Here is a 20,000-nt window from a genome sequence, read left to right as displayed (position 1 = left end):
ATATACGCCCCTCCTCCGCTCCCAAGGGTATTTTTTATGTTTTGCAAAATATATGCGGTATTACACGGGGGCGGGGGTACATATATATAGTCTTGGAATTTTTTAAAACTTTTAAAACTATATAAAAAAATAATTGATTCTTTAAATCCGTTTTGGAAAAAAATATTTTGCCAGCAAATCAACCTCCTGCAATCGCTAAATCTACTTGCATGTCTTAATGTTATTACAGGGATCATCAGTTGTTTACCCCGAAACATTGTTTTGGGGATTTAAAAACAAAACAGTATATTAAATCATAGCTAATGTTCATCAAATACCACATCCTTCAAACGCAAGAAGAAAAAATATTCCGGATATTGAATCTAGTTTCTTATTCCAGAGTATTAGGTTGACAGGAATGTTCCTGCGGTTTTTAACTTTAAAATTCAGAGAAACTCGTCTCGGCTCAAACAAAATTTTATTGATCGAAATAAGCACCATCAGAATCAACACACGTTTGCCAATGCGAAACAAGTGTATTTATGCCAGTAATGTAAAAATCTTGCGTTCTTGTTGCCGCTACAAAATTTATTAAACCACCATTGTGCTGTGTGCTCAGTAATGGTTTCTGGGCCAAACGCTTAGTTGATATTGAAAGCTGTTTCAGCAACTTTTCGGCCTAGCTTGAATTAAAATAAGAAAATTGTGCGAATTTTCTTCTTTTTTTTCACTCTTCTATTTAACATTCTAAAAAAAGACATAATTGTTTTAAAACAATTGCAATGAAAACGATTAAATAGAGCGAAAAACGCTCTTTAAAACGATATATAAAGTAAAGGTATTATAACGAAAACTTATTTGGAAATACTTCATTTGAAATCAAAATTAAAAATTCCGAAAGAACTTTCTTGTCAACCTAATAATTTGGCTAACTTATTCATGTTATCAAGAATGTCTTCCTTACCTGTTTCATGCATCCTTGTTTCTATAAAAGGAAAGTATTTGTTATCTATAAAGCTCCTGTTTTTATATGGTTGTCCCCCTAAGTAATCCAATTTACAAAATTCCCACTACTTATGTTTACAATGTTATAATCACATTGACTAATGTAATGCCTCTTAACCCTAATCCTCGAGTGGCCTCCGAACCTTGATAAGTGGTGATTCCTGTGTAAAAAAAAAAAATGGATCCATTATATTAATTAACACCTTTCTATTGTTATTACTAATTTATATATATATACATTTACATTATTTACACATATTTTTATATTTATTAGTTTTTAAAAATATATAAGATTTTAAAATATATACACGAGATTTTTTATGCATAGTTTAATGTAGTTTTAGATTTCCTCTATTAATTTACTTTGATTAGTTTTATTTGATCAGGATATCAAGCAAATTCTTCATTTAACTGTCTAAACATTTTACTTTTATCACCCCCTTGTTGTTTAATCATTCTTATTACTACAGGGACTGTGGGTATAAAATCTATTAATTTTAAGGTAACATTAGCTAGTCTTAGGAACTCCGACATAATACTCCCGTAAAACATATAATTAGGGTATATGCTATTTTTACGTGTTATACAAACTATTTGAAAAGAGAAGGTGTTTTTTTTATCAAACACTTTATAGATAAAAATTCTATCCTCAATTTTTATACCTCAATCGAGAAATGTTCCTGTGTTCATACATACATACATACATACATACATACAAACGTGTATATATATATATATATATATATATATATATATATATATATATATATATATATACATACACACACACACACACATATATATGCATACTTATACATGCATACAGAATACTTATATATGCATATATATGATGATTGCAACGTCTTGTAAGACGAGTGTCACTCCCTCGGACACTTAAAGTCAATAAACCCAAAAATGACTTTTTTCTTTTTTTTTTTTTAGTCCTACCGATGAATTCACACGCTCAAGCAGGCATGACACTGAAGACGGTCATTGAGATCAATTATTACATGCGTCCAGCATTTCAAGATTCATTGCGTCACAACTTTTCCATCGCCACACGACCATTTTTATAGACAAATGCCTGAGGGAGTATCTATACACAGATGATGTTACAGAGTCTTAGCTTTGTACAACAGCTAAGTCTCTCTCTCTCGGTTCAAAATGATAAGATCCAACAACAAGCAAGATAACCAGCAACAAGTCCAACTGCAGACCAGCTTAATGCGGGTACTGGTCCCACGCTTTATGGTTTTTTAAATCAGAGATTTGCTTCTCCTAGAAAGGTTACCTTCACCACGGCTTACATACACACAAACACACATGGTGCAAGTTGGCCGTTGACCCTGAAAAAAGGCTCATTTGCCATATATATATATATATACACATACTTATACATACATACATATATATATATATATATATATATATATAATGATGATCGCCATCACATTGAGTTCTCCCAATCTTGTCGTCCATGCCATCTCAGATGACTCTGCACTCCCACCACAGATTTGCACATTTTGAAGCAGATGTGACATAGTAATTGAGCAATTTCCATCGAGTTGACTTCCTCTGGAGGTTGAAGGGTATTCCTATGAACAATCACATGTCTTCTCAAACCAGTAGTAGACTTGCAAACTTTGCTGCATGTTAAACAGATCGTTTGGTTCAGACTAATAGGTGCAAAGTTGACCTGAACAGGAGTTTTGTGCGACTTAAGGTGGCTGACGTAGCCAGCTTTTGACAAAAGCACTCGTTCACAAATGTCGCATTTCCAGCTCTGTGTGTCATGGTTAAGATCATCAATTAAACCTTTGCGAAGCTCTCGCTTCAGATTGCTGTGGGCTTGCTTGCTTTTTTTTCTCTACAGCATCACAACTTTCACGTACAAGCTTTCACCACTTCGGCCTTTGCAGAGTAAGTTCTTCCCATGTGTCGATGTCGATTTGTAAGACTTTCAAATTATCCTTTGTAGAGTCCCTGAACTTCTTCCTAGGCTTATGTTGAGGGCGCTTGCCATTTTCCAGCTCCCCATAAAAATTTGATTTGGCAGCCTACAATCTTTCACATACATATATCTATATATATATATATATACACACATACATATATCTATATATATATATATACACACATACATATATATACATATATATATACAGACATATACTCATATATATAGAGAGAGTTCCGAAGCAATGTGATCTATAATCATTTTCATCCTTTTTGTCGTATTTGATTCCGTCAACTGCATTTAGTTGTATCTTTTACATCAACAATAATGATGTATTAGAGGTTGCGATAATGTCTGTAATTTTTGACAGATGAACAAAAATACACCGCCTTCCCTTATATATATATATATATATATATATATATATATATAATATTAAGTAATGTGATTGATAATTTAAAATTTAAAAATCAAATTATAATTAAATTAAAAATCCGTTTCATAAGAAGGAACAACAACAAAATCAATTATCTGTACGATCGTTGCGGAAAACAATGCTTTTTATTGTGGTATACATCAAGTTATGTACAATAATTATATATAGATTTTTGATAAGCAAGGTCTCCTCATCAGCAAATTTTGAAGGGTTTTTATTGAATTTAAAAGACACCATAAATAAACCTAACATTAAAAGTAAGGCAGATGAATCTGAAAAAATTGAAATAAAAGGTCTGGATTTAAAATTTATAAGAAAATTAATATGGGCTAGAGATAGAAATAAGTAGAGAAAAATATATATTTTTGAATTTACATAATAAATTTGCTTTAAAAATATATAGAGATATTTACCTTTTAATTTTTCGTTTTTTGAAATCAGGAACTGTGGTTAAAATAGTCATTAAGATGTTTGCTATAGCTTTTTATCTTATTGAATGATGAATTTTAAAAGGGGGGGGGACGCTCGTGCAATAAATTGTTTCCGTTAGCGTATTTTTGATTTAAAGACGCTACGGTTTATATATATAGAATATTACTATTACGTATTTTAAGGGGAGATAATAACGCACAAACATTCTTTTAAAAATAACTCTCTGTCAAACCAAACTACTCTATCAAACTATATTTGGCAACTAAAAAACAGCAATATTTCTTTCAACTTAAAATGGCAAATAATTGAGACTTGCAAATCATATAAACCAGGAGATAAATTTTGTGCACTATGTACAAAAGAGACCCTAAAAATTTTAAAATATGAAGATATAAAAAATACAACCAAACTATTAAATTCAAGACAGGAGCTTATGACATGTAGTCATAAACGTTAGTTTAAATTTGATAAATATAAACCACCTTAAATCATTAAAAATTACTTATTAGTAAAAATAGATTACAATTTTTTTTTTTTTTTAATAAATTAAGTTAGACTAATTATCTCCCTTACACCCTAAAATAAATAAAAGTAATGAAAACATGACAATTATCTCCCCGTAAAATACGTAATAGTAATATTCTATATATATAAACCGTAGCGTCTTTAAATCAAAAATACGCTAACGGAAACAATTTATTGCACGAGCGTCCGCCCCCCCCCTTTTAAAATTCATCATTCAATAAGATAAAAAGCTATAGCAAACATCTTAATGACTATTTTAACCACAGTTCCTGATTTCAAAAAACGAAAAATTAAAAAGTAAATATCTCTATATATTTTTAAAGCAAATTTATTATGTAAATTCAAAAATATATATTTTTCTCTACTTATTTCTATCTCTAACCCATATTAATTTTCTTATAAATTTTAAATCCAGACCTTTTATTTCAATTTTTTCAGATTCATCTGCCTTACTTTTAATGCTAGGTTTATTTATGGTGTCTTTTAAATTCAATAAAAGCCCTTCAAAATTTGCTGATGAGGAGACCTTGCTTATCAAAAATCTATATATAATTATAGTACATAACTTGACGTATACCACAATAAAAAGCATTGTTTTCCGAAACGATCGTACAGATAATTGATTTTGTTGTTGTTCCTTTTTATGAAACGGATTTTTAATTTAATTATAATTTGATTTTTAAATTTTAAATTATCAATCACATTACTTAATATTGTATTAGCTCTAGGACATTTAACTATTGAGCTTATTATATATCTAAATTACAACGAGCACTTTCTATTTCCTGTATTTTAATTAAACTAGTAATTTCACTGTTACATTAAAATACACTCAGCTCTTTAGACTATTGTTCTAATCTCCTTTAAATTATATATATATATATATATATATATATATATATATATATATATATATATATATATATATATAGTAAGTTATAAAATATATATGCCAATTAAGCTACACAGAATATCCCGCGTTTCATCCACGCTAGGATTCATCAGGCTTTTATATATATATATATATATATATATATATATAATGAGATGCGACAAAAACATACCGATAGATTATTGGTGTGATCGGAATAAGTAATTCCACGTTTCGCTAAAGTCAAATAGTGAAAACTTCAACAGATCAAAATTTCAAGTGAAAGGTGATTCACGTCACAGTTGATTAACAAAATGTCTGCAATTCAAGAGGAAATGAAGTCAAGATGCATTTAACACAGCTGATCATGAGATATTTTTTCAGGTTTGCTTTACAATATACATTTATCCGAAAAAGTGGTCAAAAAGCAAATACCAAATAAATGCCATCAAACACAAGATAAGTTACTCTTTTACCCGTATGGAAAAGTTTTTAGCGGTTTTACTCACTTTAGAACGTTTATTCCGTTTGAAAAACAGGGTTCAGTTTTAGGGAACAAGAAAAATGGCTGCGAATTGACATCTAAATATTTGAAGTCTTGATAATGACTTAAAAATAAAAATAAAACAAAATACTGTTTGAAAGCCACACAATAAATGTCACGGTAACATTTATTGGTTGAGTTTCTAACAGCATTTTATTTTATTTATTACTTTTTAAGTCATTATCGAAACTTCGAATACTTAGTTGTTAATTTGGGATCATTTTTCTTGTTTTCACGTTTTTCGAACCGAATAAACGTTTTCAAGTAAGTAAAACAACTAAAAACCTTATTCAGATAGGTGGAAGAGTAACTTATCTTGCGTTTGACAACATTTATTTGTTATTTACTTTTTTACTATTGTTTCATACTATTTTGGGGTACAAATCACCCCTATTTGAGAACCAACTGGAACCAACCAGTCCTGTGAATACCACTGGTTTCAGAGACTAAATGGAGACATTCATACCATGTTTAACCGCATGCTACGAACACATTCCTTTCATACCACTTTAGTGGCTCCTGTATTCTTTATGATAAATACATATTATATTTTATACACTTTACAATTCTTGTGGTTTCTTTCATTTGTGACCCCTAGCACAGCTCTACAGCACACACCAATGGGTATTGTAAAACAAATTTATTTTTTTCTTTCTTTGATGTTTATTACGTATCTAAAGAGGATTGATCATTCGTATTATTCTTCAGATTACTAATTTCATATTTAACGCTATTTTCATAACATTTTGGTCGATGTAACCTCCGACCTTCTTCATCTTATCAAACTCTTTATTTAATAAGGTTTCATGCTATTGTTCCATCAGCCAAAACCAAGAATTCTTCATAAGTTTTGGTTTCTGTTTCGATTGTAGCTGATGACACTCAAGTCATCTGATCTTTTTGGTCATAAGTACTGGTAAACCAAAGTAAATTTTTTATACTAATTTTCTAATTATCATCATCATCATCATCATGACTACCACGACCACCATCGGCAATTTGATAATGTTCAACACATGAACTGTAGAAAATTTGCAGGTGTGAGAAGTTTTTTTTTTGGGGGGGGGGCGGTCATCACTTATCAACGCCAAGAAGCCACTCTAAAATAAGGGTAAATGATTGTTAGGTAGGTGGTAAAACAATACCATGACCATCAGTAATGACGGAACTTGGATAGGGTTTTATAATTTTTGTTTTCTTTTTGCAAAAAGGTCACTGATTGTCAAGACCAAAAAGCCATTTGAAGATTATGGTTAATGAGTGTCAAGTAGACCATGAGATAACACCATGATGATCAGTAATGGTGGAATGCGGATAGACTTTAATTATTTATAAAGACGTTTCAACAAGAACTTATTTACATTAGACTTGAAATCGATCATGTCATGGTCAGCTGGGAAGTAGCCCCACGGTATGCTGTTCCACAGACATACAGTTCTAGCAAAGAAAATTTGATCATGGAATTTTCGTTTAGTTTTAGGCACAGATACAGAGAGAGAGAAATTGTTGAGTGTTGTCTTAGCTAGACGAGTGGTTGTTGCAAAATTTTTACAGGGGCAACCATAGGTTGAAGCGGAGTCGAGCACCTGCCATAAAAGGAATAATAGAGCAGAAATAGAATTACAATGTCTCTACTGAGAAAGAGGAAGTTGGAAGATGAAAAGGTCCTCATCCATTACATTTTGAAGACGGTTTTGTACCCGACGGTGGCAGGAAAAGATATTCTTAGCAGTTCCTCCCAATATGTGACAACAGTGCTCCATCTAAGGACATATTTGGCTCTTGTACAGGTAGATGACTGCGTCTTATAGCTTGTGTAACGTAGTTTACTTTTGTGTATCTAGAGGCGCATTAATTCACTGGGAAAGATGCACCCTTAGTTTTAGTCAAGACAACAAGGAGAAGGTAACTCTGATGACTCAACAATTTCTCTTACTCTGTATTTGTGCCTAAAACTAAACGAAAATTCCATGAGCAAAGTTTATTTTCCCAGTAAACCAAGTGCAAGAGAAATATAAATAATTACAATTAAAGGGGCAGTTAGAATCTGAAAAAGATTTCTCGGTTGGAACGTATGAGATTGAGGGTAAATGTCTGGCATCCACTAGGATTCCCTATCTCCAGCTAGAACTAAATAAGAAAAAAACAAAAAAGATTTTATCGAAGAAATTCCAGTTTTTGGTGTTTTTTTTTTGTTTTGTTTTTTCTGCCACGTTTTCTTTAATTATTGTGAATATTATTACTAATATTTTGTAAATTGATTCAAATGATTTTAAAATCGAAATACAAAAAATTATAAAAAAAAAGTTGTTAAAATCACGATTTACTTCTCAGCTAAAAAGTTTGCAAGTAAAACTTCAAACTGAAAATAAAAAAATTGACTAATGCAATTGTAAAACTATATGAAATCGAATGAAAATCTGACGCCAAGTTATGATTAATCATAATAAATATAAAAACGTTTAATGATTAATCATAATAAAGTTATGATTAATCATAATGAAGACGTTTAATGAATAATTGGTGAAAAGTTTTAAAATTTAAAAAAGAAACAGAAGTAAAATAAAAATTTTAAAGTAAGATTATTAGAAAACTTTCTGCTTTTGGCACCCCCCCCCCCAAAAAAAAAATCTAGAATAAGTGTTAGCATTAAAAAATTATCACTAAAAAAATTTTTTTTAAACATTGATTATTTAATTTTTTTTTTTTAATTTTTTCAGATTGCCACACATGATCGTAGACATTTCTTTGCGAAATTAAAATTGGTCTGCAGAATGATTCAATGCAACTTTTCTAACTTTTGAGATGAGGATTGATAATATGCATTATCTGGATTATTTAGACTACTGTTCTCATCTTTTTTTATTCTTAAAACGTTTTGGCCGATGTAACCTCCGACCTTCTTCACGTGCATCTTATTGAACTCGAGAATCTTTATGTCATAAATCCATGGCACAAAGAATGTCTTATAGAGGTTGCTGGTTCAATCCTTAGCACATGCGATATCAAAAATATAATTACAGCATAATTATATAGATACACCAGTTCTCGTAAGATTTCCGAAGTTAAGCAACGTTGAACCTGGTCAGTACTAAAATGGGTGACCATTTGGAAATACCAAATGCTCTCTGCTTATTTCAGTATTGTTTCCAATCGTCCTGTTCTCCTCCTTGCCACTGAACTCAAGCAGTACAGGTTCAGGAGAGGTGTGATTGGGGATGCACTACCCTTGCCTCACAATTACACGCACAGCTACCCTTACAGGGGGTGTCCACTGTCTTTCGAGACTGAACGGAGGTGATGAATTACAGATTGCTCAGGATTTCTACACAATCTAGCATCTAGGTTTTCTAAGAAGAAACCATCTTTGCAGCAGTCTTGGCAATGTCCTCAATGTATTTGTTCCAATTCATGTTGTCTATGAATGTTAAGCCGAGGAGTTTGAAGGATGGGCTCAGGTAGAGTGTTATTTGCCATGGTAATCGGTGATAATTATTATAATGGTGATGATGCTATGAAAAAAAAAAGAAACAGACCAAAAATCGCTTGCAATTTGTGTCTTTCATCGTATTAGATTTTTCTGATTAGAAAGAACCAACTTCAAATGCTACTTAACAAAAACAAATAATAATGACTTCTAAGAAATTCATATAATCATAAAACTCTGTGGACCTTGCTTGCATCTTTTCTACCACGATCGGGCGGTTCCATCTTTTAAAAAAAATGACAGGTGAATATATATATATATATATATATATATATATATATATATATATATATATATATATATATATATATATACGAGCAAACAGTTAATAAAATATGTTAAAAAATACTTTGAAATGAGTTAAAAACATATTTAATCTGAAAAAGGAAACACTAGATAAGTGGATAGTCCTTAATCCGTGGAGTTTCGAATAAATACTTTCCTTCTCATCAGAGGGCAGGAATTAGCAAAATGCGGGATCGGATTTTGCATGCAAAAGTATTTGATGAAACAACAAGTAAGTCAAAGATCTTACTTGATAACAAAAAAGTGAAGCAGAGGGAATATGGTGAAAAAAAAGGTGATTACACGTGAATGGATAGTCTGGTGGAAGATAAATAATCCAGTGACGGTAAAATCCAAATATATAACTTCAAGGAAGTTAATTGAATTTCCATTTGCACAAGTAAAATCCAAAGAAATCCCGTAATTGGAAGATGGTCCAAAATAATCCAAAGGCAGAAATCCATGGAATAATTCACAGAAATGTGTACAAGGGAAAAAAGGAAAAAAATTTATTTTATATATATATATATATATATATATATATATATATAGTATATAAAGCTGTGTGTGTTTGTGTGTGTGTGTGGTCACGAATAGGCTCCTATATGGTTGACTATTTTAAAAAACTGATTACATATAATGATAGAAGATGTATTGAGACACAGGAATGGGTATGTTTGATCTGGCAGAACGGTGGTTCATTAAAATTGTGGGGTCTGCGTTCGCACCTGGTCCACAAAGTATGGAAATAAAAAAAATAAAAAAAAAACGTTTACAAGTGTTTTTGATATAGATGTACATTATAATACTTTGATAAGTATGTTTTAACTTAAATAGGGATGGTATAATAAAATTATGGGGTCTGCGTTTGCGCCTGGCCTCCATAGAATGGAAATAGGCACAAACGTTAATAAAGACTTTTCATATCTATCTGCGTAAGTATACTTTGATAATTATGTTTCAGTTTGAAGAAATATGGTATAATAAAATTATGGGGTGTTCGTTTGCACATGACCTCCATAGAATGGAAATATGTCACAAAGTTTAACAAGGTTTTTTAATATAGATCCACAGAATATTGTGATAAGTGTTTCAGTATGAACAGGTACGGTATAATAAATTATGGGGTTTATCTATTTTATTTTTACTTTCATCATGTTTTGCTTTGGTTTTGATACCCCCAAATTCGAAGCTATATCTTTACAACCCTTCCTTCTCATAACCTATCATAAATCAGAGTCCATTTTCTGTAGGCTGTTTTTTGAACCCAGTCAACGACGGGTACTTTTGCTAGTATATATATATATATATATATTATACACAGAGGGTGAAACGATAAAATTATTGCTCTAGTGACGACAACATGATTCAATTTCCCTTTGATGAAAACCGGTTTTCTTTTTTTTTTTTTGCAGACCATGTACTAGTTGGCCAGTCGTGTACAAATTCTAAAAGCGATAGGAGCTCAACACCTGCTCATGTCTGAAAATGACACAATAATCAACGAGTGAGATCGGAAATGCGCTGCTGTACAACACCTGCTCCCTACCGATCCAAGTTATGACAACAAAACTATTGCCAGCAATCTCAAAATCCATCGCAGAATTTCCACGAATAATAGGGATGCGCTCAGGTTGATGAAAACAAAGCTTCCAGCCACGGTTATGGTCATTGGTGTGGTTTCAAGTGAGGGCAACATTATACCATCTCACATCTTAGAAGTCAGATTGAAAATCAACACGAAAGTGTACCTGAATGTGCAGAAGAGTGTGGTGATCCTTGGTGCGGACCTTGGGTGTGGCAGCAGGACTCGGCGCCAGCCCACAAATCTAAAGAGACCCAAGTTTGGCTTCAGAAGGAGTGCTACAATTTTATAACCTTTTCTCACTTGCTCTCCTCCTCCTCCTCCCCAGACCTGAACACACTGAACTGCTTCATTTGGTCAAATGTCAAGAACATCACCAATACGACCTCTCACAACACCAAAGCCAGCTTAATTGCAGCCATCCACTGAGTATTCACCAAGCTTCTGCTGGCGCTTGTGGAAACGGCATGCACCCAGTTCTGGACATGTATCAAGGAGGTGATTGAGGCTGAAAACGACTACATTAAATAGATATCAGCTCTACAACATAATCAAGTTATCTGAATTGATTTTTTCAATAAAAGTTTTAAAATAAAGTTGTGTTGTTTTCTTTAGGGCAACACTTATCATTCCACCATATATATATATGTATATATATATATATATATATATATATATATATATATATATATGTTTTTTTCTGTAAGGTCTGACGAGGCTGTTGGATCATAAACAGGGTCCAACATCCGAAACATATGTAACCAAACAGATAAAACGGTTATAAAAAAATAAAACACATATTTGCTCTGCAATAGTATCGAGCACTTTCTTCAGGTTTTTACTAATTACCAGTTTTACTATATACATATATATATATATGTGTGTGTGTGTGTGTGTGTGTGTGTGTGTGTGTGTGTGGGCGTAGGGGCGTTGCTCAGAGGCTAAGGAATGAAGGATGAAGAGTTGTATGTTTTGGCTTTGATTCTAGCTGGTGTCACCCAAGTCATATATATATATATATATATATATATATATATATATATATATATATATATATATATATATAGTTTTGATCTGAATAATATATATTAGGTTTGATATAATAATTAATAGAGAGTTGTCTGTATAATAATAAATACCTAGCTGCATGCATTAAAATATCATATTTAAGCGTATCTTACAACCGGGCAATGCCAGAGGCACGCTAGTTTTCAACTATAATTCAAGTAATAATTTCAGATGTGTATCTTTGCACTTTAATCATCTATTTGGAGGAGGAGGAGGAGGAGGAGGAGGAGGAGGAAGAGGAGGAGGTAGTAGTAGTAGTAGTAGTAGTAGTAGTAGTAGTAGTAGTAGCAGCAGCAATGGACCAATTATTTCAATTTTACCACCAAAAATACTAAGTAGAAATAATTTTAAATTACATCAAATCTATCGAACCTTGGTATCGCTAATGACATTTCTTCGAACTGGAACCATAAAACATCCCTCCCCTTCCTTTTAGTATCACAGAATTTGTTAAAACGATAACACAAACGCATCTTTTGTGTTCTTCGTTTGGCAATTGCATGAAATTCAATTCTGCAGAAAGAATAATTTAGCCATTTTTAATAATGGGTGGCTTTTCCATTTAATGTGATCAATTTATTTTTTCATTTAATGTGATTAATATATTTTTTCATTTAATGTGATTAATATATTTTTTCATTTAATGTGATCAATTTATTTTTTCATTTAATTTGATCAATTCATTTTTTCATTTAATGTGATCAATTTATTTTTTCATTTAATGTGATCAATTTATTTTTCCATTTAATGTGATCAATTTATTTTTTCATTTAATTTGATCAATTTATTTTTTCATTTAATGTGATCAATTTATTTTTCCATTTAATGAGATCAATTTATTTTTCATTTAATGTGATCAATTTATTTTTTCATTTAATGTGATCAATTTATTTTTTCATTTAATGTAATCAATTCATTTTGTTTAGCAACATCTTATTTATCCTGTAAAAAAAAACAATTTTTTTTTTTCAATTCAATAAAAAGATTTAGCCATACGTTTGTGTTAAAATGATTCCTTATTATTTTCCATTTCCATAGATTTAAGAACTTTTTTTCGTAATTCATGTTTTTTTCTTTTTATTTATAAAATAAAAAAAAATACCAATACTGGTTTTACATTATATATTATTCAGATCAAATATATATATATATATATATATATATATATATATATATATATATATATATATAAATGACTTGGGTACCATCAGCTAGAATCGAAGCCAAAACATACAACTCTCTACCCTCAAAACACCCATTGGGTATTTTGCCACTCCAACTTTGCTTAAAGTGCTCATAATTTCTAGTTGGCAAATTATTTCTCTCCCACTCTTCTCCCTGTACTCTCCAGACTCACTGAGAGTATAGCACACATGGTATGACACAGTTGTATCTCAGTTTTCCGTGGAGGCAGATGTCGCTTTGTCCTTCTGGGGTGTCCAGTCACCCCAGCTGACTAGCGTAGGTATGATTTTATGATTTATATATTTTTGTATTTTTCCAGTGAGAATGAAAATGTGTAGATATAAGCGCATATTATTATCATTAGGATACTCTGTAATATTTAATATGGAATTAATATGTTTTTATATTTTCTTTATCATAAGTTTTGATGGGATTATTATTTCATTTACAATTTATTACTCTTTCAGTCTTGTATCTATGAGCTTAGCTAATGTAATATCTTTATTTTTCCTTAGTTTTACAGTTTATTTTATTGTATTATTTTATATTAATATCAACAAGATACAAGGGATCCAAACTGTACAACAGGAACTATAGATATATCCTGAATCAGCAGGATAACTTTATTTTATAAACTAATAACACTATAAACTTTTTTGTATTGGTGTGTATAAACATTCCATGGACAAACCATGTTTGAAACATGCAGGTGCCTAACGAAGAATTAAAGGAAAAAGATGGCTTGAAAGCAAATAAAAATAAAATTCTAAATCCATTCAAATTACATATTCTTCATTTGCACGTTTGAACTAAAGTTGACCATATATTTGAACAAGAGAAATGTTCCCGAAATATCATATCACACGGAACTTCCATCAGACCACACTGATGTAACTAAGAACACAATGCAATGTTATAAGTAAAAAAACAATCCACCATCATATATTTTGATTTAATTCAGTTAGTGTTTATCCATTACACCTCTACATTATAAAAATTAAATAAATCTATTTATATACACACAACAATGCTTCAAGTAAACTACATTAACCTCTTTCCATTTATTGTTAATTTTTTTTTCATTTAATGTTATCAATTCATTTGGTCGAGCAAACATTTGGCATATTGAATTGATCACGGCATTTACCTTAGTAATTTCCTTTTTTAAAAAACAATCTATATATCTCTAAAAGTGAGAACGTGTGCGTGTGTGAGAGAGAGAGAATACACTTTTCAACCTATATACTCAACGAATTTTTGATCTACAGACTTGAAATTTGGTATAAAATATATTCAGACACGTGAAAAACTTTTTAATTGGTTTGCATCTGGGAAAAAAGTGCTGCTAAGGAGATACAAAAATAGCAAATTGGTATGTGAGGCTCGTTGGATTTTTATCTTTGTCAACTGTTTCATGACTGTGCATGCGCGGTCAAGGAACATGAGAGCTTTTTATGTTAAGAATAAGATTTTTTGAAAACACTTTGTAAATGTCGTGTCAAGTTGGTGTAATGGTTATCGTACGTGACTCAATATTTTGAGATTTTAGTTTCAATATCAGCTCGAGCATTTATTTTTTTAACTTACAAGAAATGAACTGTTTGGAAAATAAAAACATAATACTCACATGCACACACCTCAGTTTCTGTATTAATTAAAAGATGATATTTATGCATATTATACGACCAGGCAACGCCAAGCGGCCTGCTAGTAATACATTTTTTTTTTTATCTTTCTTTTATTATAAAGATTTTAATCATATGTTAATGTCAAATAACACTTGATTGCTTTCTACTGCCATAATTTGAAGAATTTCTTCTTTTGGAATTCTTCTTTTAAAAATCTTGCCATTTATTATAATAATAATAATAAAAATATAAATACTGACCTTGTGTTATTAAAGTTGAAGATTAACAATGGCTTGAAACGAAATAAGATGTTCAAAAAATTATACTCCAATTTCTGTAAACCTATTCCCATTTTTTACAATCCATCTTTAAATCATTTTTCCATTTATAATAAAAAATATTAATACTGACTCTATATTATTAGGTTTAAAAAATAAGAATTGCTTGAAACAAAATAAAATTATAAAAAAATTAATTCCAAGTCCATTCCAATTTCTGTGAACTTGCTCCCATTTACAACAGTCTCTATACGGATGTTTGAACTGAAGTCGAACATATATCTGCGCAAGAGAAATGTTCTCGAAATATCATATCATCTGAAACTTCCATAATGTAACGTAGTCGTCTATTTCACTAACTAACCGAACACGTTGTATGTAGACCCAATCGCAAAGGAAAATGACAACGTTGACACAACTTTTCATTAGTGGCGGAAAAACGTGTTTAGTTTGTCATTTCACATAACCAAAACAGCTACTCGCTATCAGTACAGAGTACCAGTTTTACAAAGATCGACTTTTCTTATGATTAGGGAAAGACCGTCACTGGCCAACCTGTAAGCGGCGGTTTCCTTTTCTTTCTCCGTCTTCTTTCTTGTGTTTCCTCGTTCCGTATCCTATGACCCCGATGTCTATATAGCCATTTATTTCTGTGACGTCACACTAGCACCATGGCTGGGTCATTTACATGTGTGTCAGTGGCTTCTTTACAATAAAACCGTCGCAGCACGAGAGAGGAGAAAGCTAAGTAATTTGTGTTAAGCGATATACACGCCAGAAATTCTTTTCAAAATTGAACGAATCATTTCTTTCGACTTCTGTCTTTTCGCAAACGCCGCACTCTTCACAAGTAAGTTCTTTTCAACCGTCGACCGACAAAGGAAAAAGAAACGACTCACTATCTTTGTTTCGGCTTGACTTTTTATAGCTGTCGGGCGAACCCAATTGTCGCGGTAATGCGAGTATCGCTCACAAATGTTTTTCTTTGTAATCTTACGGTCCCAGGTTTGCTCCCCGACGAAGGCACGCACAACTCATACTTTTTGTGTGCTTTTGCGCGTGCTCGTCACACTCCTCCCTGATCTCGAGATCACACATATGATAATGCTGGGCAAGCCGTTTCCGGAGGGTACGTGGGAACACCGAAATCGAATGTGCACGCCCCACATTTGTGTAAAATCAGCAATTGTCTTTCCGCAAAATGCTGCACCATTATCTGTGAGCAATTCAGTCGGAGGCCCCCTTTTGCAGAATATACTCTGCAACTCCTTCATGACACTAGCCGAATCCTGTCGGTACAACTGCCTCCAAATGGCAAAACGGCTGGGACCACAATCTATCAATGTCAAGTACACCTGAGTACAGAGATGGGTTATATCCATAGCAACCCTACTCCAAGTGTCCGTGACGTTAAGCCTACCTGGCTTCCAATGCACCAGAGCTGGATCTATGGATTGGCATTCTTTACAATCCCCAACCACCGATCGCACTTTAGTTTCAGTTATTGTTGGATTGACCAACTTTACAAAATACCATGTCCTTTTCACACCGGGTTGTCCACTGGACTGATGTATCTGTGGAGAAAAAGTCACAGTATGGGTGGATGCCAGTTCTATTGCTACAAGCGTGGTTGTGGAAAGCAACGGTTCTGTTGCGGAGGACGCAAGCTGGCTCCGCATCCAGTCACACACTGAAAACACAATTCGGTGGACCAGTGACTATGTGCATCCAGTATCCACCAGAGCAAGCTGCATTAGCTGCAAGATCGGCACCAGTTAACCCCAAGGAGACAGATACTTCACAGAGGTGTTACACGTGTAATGGACTGAATCATAGGGCAAGCAATTGCCTGTTGGATAGTGCAACAGGAGGAGATGTCGGGGTCAGACCTATCACGTGTTATCAATGTTGGCAGCAAGGGCACATTGCTCGATTTTGTCCGGGAAACAAGAAAGGGGGCGAGAAGTGAGTGCCAATCTCATCCCCCAAACTGGTGTAAATGGCGCCTTGCTGATTGTCATGGTTCTCATCAATGGACTACCACGCACAGCTCTGGTGGATACTGGATGCACACAGTCACTGGTCCGCAAGTCATGTTGCAAAGAGTGGACAAGGAAAGTAATCCCAGTGCTCACAGCAGATGGAAGCACACTAAGCTGCTATGGAGTAGAAATGGTGCAGATTGACCTTGATGTAACACTGATAGAAGTCCTAGTTGTGGATGGATACTTATTGGATTTGATTTATTGCTTGGACTGGATGTAATCAAGCGACTGGGAGGAGTAGTTGTGTCTAGCGCAGGAGAGGTGACCTTTCCACATTTTAGAAAGACCAATTTTGCTGCTATCACTATTACCGAGCCTGACTTCTCTGCCAAATATGACCATGATACTCAGAAGTGGACTACATCGTGGAAATGGGCTGGCGACTAACCTCCACTTACATTGAGAAATAGACTTATAGAGTATCCAGCGCCAACACCAATTCGTGATGAATACAATCGGAAATTGCAGGTGTGGATTGATAATGGTTGGTTACTGCCATATTCTGAGGACGAACTTGGCCTTCCAAAAGGTCTAATCCCTCTCATGGCTGTTGTGCAGGAGACTAAACGGAAAGTGCGTCCCATTATGGATTATCGGGAGATAAATAAGTATGTTAATGTGCATTCTGCCAACGCGGATGTTTGCTTACATGAAACACATCTGCTAAGCGTAGGAGTGTGAATGTGGGCTATTTTTAGTTTCATTTAGTTTTATGCAAAAAGAACACAGTAAAATGTGTATCCATTCGTGAAAATTCAGACTTTTTTTGAAAAGTTAACAATAGGTAGTAGACGTTAATTACGCATAGTTTTATGACCTTGCCAGTCGAACTTAGGGTTAGCTTCTACTAAAGTTGCTTCTTTGTCTTTCTTGTCCCCTATCACTGTCAGGTTTAAGAGCACCAATTTTCTAGGTGCATAGCTGTAGGAATTGCATAGTCATAGTGGACTGTGTATGACTTACTTGCAAAAGTTCTTCCTGTAATATTGTTGCCAGGACGTGTTGTATTTGATATTCAACTTTTTACAGTTGGTCAAGTGGGCATATTTACACACTCCATTGTGTCGCATCATATAGTAGCCATTCCCCAACAGAACTTTACCGTTGAATGTCAGGTGGCTCGCACTCTACTTTTGTGTGGCAGAACTTGTATCTGTTGTCATTACTGAGACCACTCCTCATCAGCATCAGATATCAAGCCTTAATTTGGACAGCCATTATTATCCTCTCCTGATCACATTAGAGCGATCCTCTTTTTAGTCAGTTTATAGAGACTTTCATATCTACTTCCATAACAGGCTGATTCTGTTTGGCTAGTTTTGTGATGGAAGTTGTTCTGCTGGCTTTTGTTTCATGATGTTGATGTACCATCTTCAGGTTTGGAGCCTGGGAGCTCATCAGATGCTGCCCGGTGCTCACAATAGCGGCACGATGTTGGCCAATCTCTGAGAGAATCATACTTCCTGCTCCTCTGGAAAGGTGCAGCCTAAACAGGCTCTGATTTCTGTATCTTGTTCTGTACAGTGTAAACATCTCCCTTGTTTGGGTATCTAGGTAATAACAGATGCACAAACGTGTGTGTGTGTGTGTGTGTGTGTGTACATATAAACTTAACAACTACAAGAAATCCTTCACGACTGAGACAATTTAAAATTTTTGTTCCTTTTCTCCACGTTAAAAAACCGACCCTGGTGTCTAACTCTGTCCCGTGGGGATGCATTGTAAATAGGAACTACAAATATGGAAAAGACAGACAAAAAAAAACAAAGAAAACAATAAACACAAAAAACAATAAAAATACAAAATGTCAACCTTCCATGTTGTTAAAATATATTAATGAGTCATTTTCCTGTATGTAATTGTAAGTTTGTCACATTCACTGACTAAAAACAATCCATTCTCCATTTCTTTTTGATCTTCTATCAATTACACTATATAAAAAAATGAGCCTTGGCTCATTTCCAAATTGATTCCCCGATCAACTTTTTGAAGGATGATCATGTTTTAAAAGTTCATTAAACTATATTAATATTCCAGAAACATGATATCTTCTCTGCAAAACAAATCTCCCAGGTATTACTCGATTGTATACCCTTATCAGCTTGCCCTTATCCTAAAATGGCAACGTTATAATCGTAATGTGAACGTATAGCCCATCCCTCCATCTTGTCCCTATCTTGAACCGCAGCAATCGACATCATATAACGATATTTGTACTTCCCCTCTCTTGCTTTTGCTTAAGTTAATGACCTCTACAGAAAACAATCAGTCTTCTCTGCCTTATTTTTTTTTATAATGGAAATCATTTGAAAGGTCCTTTGTTGAAAATAAATTGGACAGTTCAGAAAACAATTTCATGCCTATAAACATTCACATTTTGCTCTTTATCACAGAAGAGCGCTTATAAGTGTAAACTATACGGAGTAATTAATTAATCATTTTTATAATGGTTTGGGTAATTAAGGTTTCAAAGACAGAGTAAATCATGTTCGTCACGGTTCGGCGAGGCCAACACTTAACATCACTTTCCGCGTTTGACACTCTTGTCACCTCTTGTAAATAATAAATAAATTTGAAGTCCAAACATTTCCAAGTTTAAAAACAACTGTAGGTTTTTGTCCTGACATCATCATTATCATCAGTTTTATGTCGGATTTACATGCAGATATGCTTTCGACGACATTAAGAAA

General features: G+C 33.2%; 1 protein-coding gene across 1 annotated transcript in view; it reads right to left on the bottom strand.

Moving 5' to 3' along the window:
• Nucleotides 1–20,000, bottom strand: part of LOC145252797 (osmotic avoidance abnormal protein 3-like) — a 2,582,558-nt gene that overhangs the window by 2,088,128 nt on the left and 474,430 nt on the right. The window lies entirely within an intron of this gene.

The sequence above is a fragment of the Euprymna scolopes genome, chromosome 29 (genome assembly GCF_053919585.1).
Source record: "Euprymna scolopes isolate OS-2025 chromosome 29, ASM5391958v1, whole genome shotgun sequence".
In the NCBI taxonomy this organism is placed as follows: domain Eukaryota; kingdom Metazoa; phylum Mollusca; class Cephalopoda; order Sepiida; family Sepiolidae; genus Euprymna; species Euprymna scolopes.
Note: the sequence above shows the minus strand (reverse complement) of the source record. Positions and strands in the feature narration are given on the sequence as shown.